General features: G+C 36.9%; 1 pseudogene; it reads right to left on the bottom strand.

Moving 5' to 3' along the window:
• Positions 1-6,644: 6,644 nt before the first annotated feature.
• LOC101585089 lies at positions 6,645-7,907 on the bottom strand (annotated as a pseudogene).
• Between the last annotated feature and the right edge of the window lie 401 nt (positions 7,908-8,308).

Raw genomic sequence — 8,308 nt, 5'->3', positions numbered from 1 at the left:
ATCACGACAAATAAATACTCAGACAAAGGTCTGCTCTCCAGACTTTATAAGGAAGTAAAAAAAATGAAAAACTAGGGCCCCAAAATTTAAAGACCCAGTCCAGAAAGGAGCACCCCAGATGAACACTCGCATCTCAGAGGATGTCATTTAAGAAGCGAATAAATATTTGAAAAAATGTTCCACATCACTTGCTAATCGCGAAATGCAAATTAAAACATCATTGACATGTCATCTGACCCCAGAAAGAGTTGCTATCATAAAGAAATCACCCAAAAATTGTTCGAGAAGCTGTGGGCAAAAATGAACCCTTCTCCACTGCTGGTGGGAATGCAGACTGTTGCAACCATTATGAAAATCAGTGTGGAAACTTCTTAGAAAAATTTGACTGGAAATCCCATTTAAACTTGCTATTCCTCTAATTGGAATTTTTCCGGAGGATCTGAAAAAATCACATCATAGGGATATACGTGTGCCTGTGTTTATATCAGCACAATTTGTGATAGCCAAATCTTGGAAACAACCAAGATGCCCATCTACTGAGGAATGGTTGAAAAAGATATATTTTTACACAATAAATATTATGCAGCTATTAAGAATGTTAAACTCACAACTTATATATTGTAGTGGATGCCATTTGAGGATATACTTGTACGTGAAATGAACCAGGCACACATATGTAAATATCATATAGTTTCCCTAGAATAAGTACTCAAAAGAAGAAATACAAATAGAAAGGTATAATAACAGTAAGTGGAAACAGTATCTCGAGGACTAACTAATGAAGAGAGGGAAAGGAGAAGAGCTGGGAAACATGACAATGTCAAGCCATAAGGTTTAATATAGATGTGCAAGGCAATGATCTCGAGAGTTTCCATAAGATTTTTGAATCTAGCAGTTAATTGGAAAGATTCTCACCCTGACTAACTATATATACTGACACCTGTGAAATAATCTACTGAACTGAAAATGGTAATCTGTCATATTAGTTTCATGCTTGGAGTGCGTGCCATTCTGGTCTTCTGAATACGGGCTGCTTGTCATGACATGACAGCTGCTGCTGTGCTGTCTCTCGGTTAGATGATTGTTCAAAAAGTAGGAGGTGGTGAATAAATTCAAGAGAAAGGAAAAGAAATACTGTGGGACTGCCCTGCTTCAGTATTGTATATGCTTAGATTTTTGGACTTATGTGCAATCATAAGAAGTAGATAATTCTGTATGCCTATTTTTAAAAATACATTTCAATTTTTAAATGTTTTTCATCATATTCTGTAGGGACTTACAGTTCAACATATCAATACTTGATGAAAAATACCTTTTCCATGTTATGTCTAATATGTTTGATACTCAGACAGACAGTGAAGATAAGCTTAACAGACTTGGTTCTATGGTAATAAAAATAAGCTTGTCTTCTGGATGTTTAACAACCTAAATGTTCACACCAAAATTAGGGAAAAGGGAGGGCCGCAAGGACAGCCAACATTTTGGCCCCAGCCTTCCAAGGTCTCTTAAGACTCATGACATTTGAGAACTTGTACTGTAACATCATGTAACTCAGTAATGTTGCAAATTTTCTAATCAAGGAAATTATGAGGCCAAAGAGAAATGTGATCAATGATGTAGAGTGTGCCTAAGGAGATTCACATGGAAATAAAACATTCTCTCAAGATTTCACAGAAAAAAGTTGGCCAAACACTGTCTGTGTCTCATCCACATGGGTGACACTAACAAAATATCTACAAACTGCTGAACAAGGTAACTGAATGAATCCTGAGGGGACTTGACTGAAGTTGTCAGATACAAAAGATGCATTTCTTGTCATGTATGTCTTGCTTTATCTTGGTCTTAACAATCCAGCAGAAAAGTATAAATACAAGGTATAAAAAGTAAAGCCATATTAATATGCTGAACTGTGAAATGTTCAAGTCAACCACTTCTGATATTGCCAGTCCTATGGAACTCAATACTATTATGGACTACTGGATTCTACTAGATTATTTTGCAAAATTCATGCAACTACACAATTTAAATGGCAATGGAATAGCAATCTCTAACCAAACTAAAGAAAAAAGGGAAAAGAAAGGAAGGACTATTTTGTAACTTTTTCTAAAAAATAGGATGGATATACAGGTAATTTCTCTTAATTCAGTGAGAATAAAGATTTCTCCGAACAATATTTGGAAAGGATATCATATCTGCATCTTGTACTGTGAATAACCCCTAAGAAGATAATAATATTTAATGTAGTGGTTGGGGATTTGTCTAAGAGCTAGAATGCTTTCTTAACAATCTGGAAGCCCCAGCTTCGTTCCTTGGCAACAAAAACAAAACATAATCCTCCCCTAAAAAAATTCAACTGAAAAATTACAAGAAAGTAAAAACAATATTCAGTGTATTAATTATGGAATGTGTCCTATTAATTGGTTTTCAAACTATGATTTTGCTATCACTTTCTCAATAAAATTAATGTAAAAAAAAGAAAGAATAGAGACAAAATGTTGCCTCTCCTTAAAGTCTTTATTTTTCTCCAATTTTTGGTCTGCATATTTAGGTTGTTAATCCTCCATAAAAGAAGCTTATCTTTATTACCCTACTACATAGAATGTTGAGCTTAACCTCATTGTCTGACTATCAGGCATCATAGACATAATAGAAAACAGGTATTTTCCATCAAGGTGTTTTTATTTTCTTTCTTTTTGTGGAACCAGCGATTGAACTCAGGCCCTTGCGCTTGCCAGGGAAGCACATATTCCACTGGCACTTTCCTCGGACCCGTCCATCAAGTATTGATATGTTAAACCTTTAAGTAACTATAGAATATGAAGAAAAAATTAAAAATATTTTAATATATAAGAATAAACAATTACCTATTTTTACACAGAAATTTAGAAATCTAACCATATATAACATTGTAGTAGGACAGCCCTGTGACACTTATTTATTTTGTCGTTTGATTTAATTTATTATCTTTTTTTGTAAACAAACACCTACTAGAAAAACAATATGGCAGTAGTTGGTATAATATGATAAGCAGGATGCATTTAGAAGACCATAATGACAGGCATTTCAATCAGGACCATAGCATTACACATTGCTATCTTCAGGGAAGTAGCTTAGTTCACAATATCATCATATATAATCAGTGTGAGAATCCTAATATTTAACTGCTAGATTCAAATATCTGTTGAAGATTCTCAGGATCAGTGGCTTACATATCTTGTGTGCAAACTTGTTTGGTTTTGCCCCTGTAATGTTTTGGAGCTTTTCTCCCTGCTCTCTCTTCATTGTCTGTTCTTCAAGTTCTCGCTTTCCTTTTAATTGTGTTGTACATTTCTATTTCTATTTCTTCTTTTGAGTTCTTCTACTAGGGAGACTATACAGTATTTACATATGTTAGTGTGGTTTATTTCACTTAGGAGTATATCTTCAATTGACATTCACTTAAATATAAAGGCATTGAGTTTATCATTCTTTCTTGCTGAGTAATATTGCATTGTGTAAAAAAATTACATTTTTTCATCCATTGTTCAGGTGAAGAGCATCTTAGTTATTTTCAAGATTTGACTGTCAAAAATGGTGCTGCTATAAACATATGTACACATATATCAATATTCTATGATGTTTTCAGTTAGTCTGGCAAAATTCCCACTAGGGGGATAGCTGCTTTCAATGGGATTTCCAATCCTTGTTTCTTAAGGAGTCTCCTTACTGATTATTATAATGGTCACACAGTCTGCATTCCCACCACCAATAAAGAAGGGTACCCTTTTCCCCACAGCCTCTCCAACTTTTGATGTTGGTTGATTTCTTTATGATACCCATTATTTCTGGGGTAAGATGGTATCACAGTGTTGTTTTAATTTGCCTTTCACGAAAACTAGTGATGTGGAACATATTTTCATACATTTATTTCCTTGTTTACTTCGTCCTCTGAGATGTGTGTGTTCATCTCGAATGCTATTTCTGTAATGGTTCTTTAAATTTAGGCAACATAATATTTTTCAGTACTTTATAAATTGTAGAGAGCAGACAGTTCTCTGAGTGCTTAGTTAAGATTTTTTTTTACAAATTTATGGGTTTCGTTCCATTCTCCTTGTAATTTCCTTTGACGTGCAAAAACTTTTCAATAAGTGTTGGTCCCAGTTGTTAATTCTTTAGGTATTAACTGTGCGAACTGATTTTTGTTTATAAAATCTTTCCCTACCCCTATGAGTTAAGCATTCCTCTTACTTTCTCTTCCAGGAAATTTAGTGTTTCTCTTTTAATATTTAAATATTTGATCCATTTTGACTTTCCCTTAGTGCATGGAGTTACACCTGGGTCAAATTTCAGGTTTTGGCGAGTAGAGAGCCAGCTTTTCCAGAAGGTTTTGTTTAAGAGGTTATCTTTTTTCCAGTGAGCAAGTTATGACCCTTTGCCAAAGATCAGGACACAGTGTGTTCTTATGGACCTCTGCATTTGTAATCTATTCCAGTGATGCGCAGGTTGATTTTGTTGCCGTTGCCATGCTGATTTCATTACAGTAGTTGGTTTTATAATTTCAGGTCAGGTATTGTAGTGCCTCCTGCCTTAGCTTTGCTGACCAGGATTGCCTTTGCAATTTTACATCTTTTATGGTTCCAAATAAATTAACAGAATGATTTTTCTAGGTTTGTGAGGAATACTGGTGGTAGTTTGATTAAGGTTGCATTACATCTGTACAGAAATTTTGGGAGTATGCCATCTTTAGAATGTTGATTCTTTGAATTCAGGAGTAGGAAATATATTTCCATTTTCTTAAATCCTCTATGATTGTTTTATTCAGAGCACTCTAATTTTCTGTGAAGAGATCTTTGACTACTTTAGTTACAAGAATTCCAGCGTATTTCATTTTCCTCGGTGGTATTGTAAAAATTATTGTTTCTTTCATTTCATTCTCAGTGTGTTTGTTATCTGTGTAGAGGAATGTTATTGATATTTGTGTATTGCCATTGTATCCTGCTATTGAACTGAATGTGTATCTCCATTCTAGTAGATTCTCAGTGGAGTTTTTGGATCTTCCAAGTAAAGTAGCATGTCATCTCCAAGTAATGATAATTTAACTTCTTTATGTATTATTATTCATTTTTGGGCCACTTTAATAATAGACTTAGCTAATGATATCAGAAAAATAATGAAAAGAAGGAGTGATAGGGAACATCCTTGTCTTCTACCAGATGTGACAGTAAAATATTTAAGTTTTTCCCTGTTAGAATTATATTAGCCATTGTGTTGTCATTGATGGCTTTTATGAGATTGAAGTACAGACCTTCTGTTCCAATTTTCCGTAGAACTTTGAACAACAATGAGTGTTGAACTTTGCCAAAATCTTTTGTTGCAATAATTGAGATGATCATGTAGCTTTTAGATTTTGCTCTATTGATATAGTGTGTGACACTTACAGATTTTGAAATATTAAACCATCCTTTGATCCGGGGATGAATCCTACGTGGTGGTCATGGTTTATGTTCTTCTTGATGATTTGCTGTATTCTATTTTCTAGGATTATATTGAGGATTTTTTCATCTACGTTCATGTCTTCCTTTCTGTCATTACCCTAGGGAGACTAAACAATATTTATGCATGTGGGTCTGGTTTATTTCACTTAAGAGAATAGCCTTTAGATGCATCCACTTATCTGTGAAGAATTCCAGTTTTTTTCTTTTTAACTGAATAATAATTTATTGTATAAAAATAGCACATTTTTTCCCACCAGCTCCTCACATGACAGGCATTTTGCTTGCTTCAAGATATGACTATGACAAATTGTGCTGTTATAAATATTGCTGCACTTATGTCATTGTGGAAAGATATTTTTAGTTTTATGAAAAAAAATGTATCCATTAATCATATAGCTGGAGGGCTGGAGAGATGGCTCAGTGTTCTAAAGCACCTACTTGAAACAAGCTTGGCAAAGCACAGGGACCGCGGTTCGATCCCCAGCACCACATGCCAGCCAGACCCGCCCCCTGGTGGGCTGAGCTGGCCACACACACACACAATAAATAAATGTAATAAATAAAAATAAATAAATATTAAAAAAAATCATATAGCTGGAGTGAGTGGGATTTGCAATCCTAGTTTTTTGAGGAGTATCCACAATTATTTCCATAGTCGTTTTACCAGTCTACATTCCCACCAATAGTGGAGAAGTGTTTGTTTTCCTCAGCAGCCTATCCAGCAATTGTTGTTAGTTGAATTATTTTTTTTTTATTTGTTCGCTTGTTCAGCCCACCATAAAAGTGGGCCTGGCCTGGCATGTGGTGGTTGCGATCAAGTTTTGGTTCCCTGCACCTGTCTAAACTTGCTTAAGCAGTTGCTTTAGAAAGATGTTCTATCTCGATGCACAGATGATTTCCTCATGGCAGCCATTCTTTCTGGGTAGATATGGCATCTCAGTGTTTTAGATTGCACTTTTCAAATTGGCAGTGAAGTGGAGTGTTTTTCAGGTATTCATTTTCCACTTATATTTCTTCCCCTGAGAAGTGTGTATTCATCACAGATGCTCATTTTTTTGCATTATAAAAATATATTTTTACACAAAACTGAACCTTTTAAACAGTAAAGAGACTTGGTTTTGGACGGAGAAGCCAGCAGGGCCTGATGGTGATGACCTTCCTTGAACGTGGTTACAGACTCTGATTAATGTTTGTGGAGATGTCAATCTCTTCTGGAAGCTCAGCCACATTAATTTCAAACCAGCCTTGAACATCATTAAGAAATTTGGCATCATTCTTTTGCACAGGAAAGTGATGGCCAGGCCTTTGCTACCAAAGGTACCTGCACAGGCAAACCAGTGCAGGCAAGTGTCTGAGTCTTCAGGCATATCATAGCTGAAGATGATGTTGGTACTTTCAATGTCCAACCCTTGTCTAAACAGGTTATTGGCCAGCAGTATCCACCGCTGGAAGTTTTTCAGCTACTGGTACCATGATAAGTGTTCCTCTTGTGTCATGCCATGGTGCATGGTGATGTGCATTAAGTTCCACTGCACCAGTAGCTAGGTCAGGGCCATGCAATTATTTAGCGACTTCATGAAGATCACCACCTTTTTAAATTCTAATACATCTAGGAAATCGAAAAGCTTGCAGTTATTCTCATTGTCCTTGAGCTTTATGTAGTACTGCTGCAGGCCACGCAGCATGACCTTGGTCTCATGATCTACAAAGACCTGCATGGGATCCTGCATGATTATCCTCTGCACTGGCTGGATCTCCTTCCTCATAGTGGAGCTAAACATCATGCACTGCTTCTCATGGGCTGTCAAGTGAAAGATGTTCTGTACGTCCAGCCTCATGTCTAGCTGCTCCAGCATCTTGTCACACACGTCAAGCAAAAAGTGCTCCAAGTTCTTCACGTTGAGGGTGCTGTTCCTCATGAGTGCCAGTATTCAGCCTGGGATTCCCCTACTATGTGAGTACAATTTCTTTTCCTACTTCATCATCTTTCTTGATGGAGTGGTCTCCAAATTACACGGACATCTTGAGACTTGGCATGTACTTGGAGAAGCGCTCATACACCTTTTTGACCGAAAGGCCAGCTTCCTTGTGTGAGACATGACAAGAACTTCCATCTGCCTGCTTACAGGCTCAGTTTGCTGTTGGGTGGCTACCACAAAGACCGCCATCCTGCCAATTCCAGACGTGGCTTGACACAGGATATCCATGACCAGGAACGCTTGGGGATGCACTCATGCTGAACCTCTGGGGGATGCTAAAAGCCACAGTCCACAACAGCCCTCAAAAGCTCTGGATTAAGTAGGAAGTCCCATAATCCAGAGATGTGGATAGAGACATAGGAGACTTGCACATTTTTCTTAGGATTGCGGGAGTGCTCTCAGCAAGAGCCTGGGGCTCTCCATCTTCCTCATAATCCAGAAGTTCATTTTTCATGTCTTGTTCTTGGTTTCTCGTTCACCTCATCATGCTAAGAATAGGATCTCAGATGACCAATTTTTGATTGGGTCTTTAAATTTTCGGGCACAATAGTCGGCCAAAGAACTCATCAGATTAAAGCACCTGCAAGAAGCCGCAGGGTCTGGGGGTTTCATCCCAGTTCTGCCATGCCAGCCCCTCCCCCCACCTTTGCACGCTTAGATGGTATTTAAGACTAGGATTTGTGATACACACCTGCAATCCCAGCACTTGTGAGGCTGCAAACATGAAAATCATTTATGAGTCTAATATAGTAGTAAGTCTCTGAGCAATCTGTAGACCCTACACTAAAATACAGGGGAAAGAAATGAAATAAATTTTGGGATCCTAGGTATTTTTTTCATTTTTTACTTTTTAGT

This window comes from Octodon degus, unplaced genomic scaffold (genome assembly GCF_000260255.1).
Source record: "Octodon degus isolate 3935 unplaced genomic scaffold, OctDeg1.0 scaffold00103, whole genome shotgun sequence".
In the NCBI taxonomy this organism is placed as follows: Eukaryota; Metazoa; Chordata; class Mammalia; order Rodentia; family Octodontidae; genus Octodon; species Octodon degus.
This window is presented reverse-complemented; position numbering and strand designations above follow the sequence as displayed.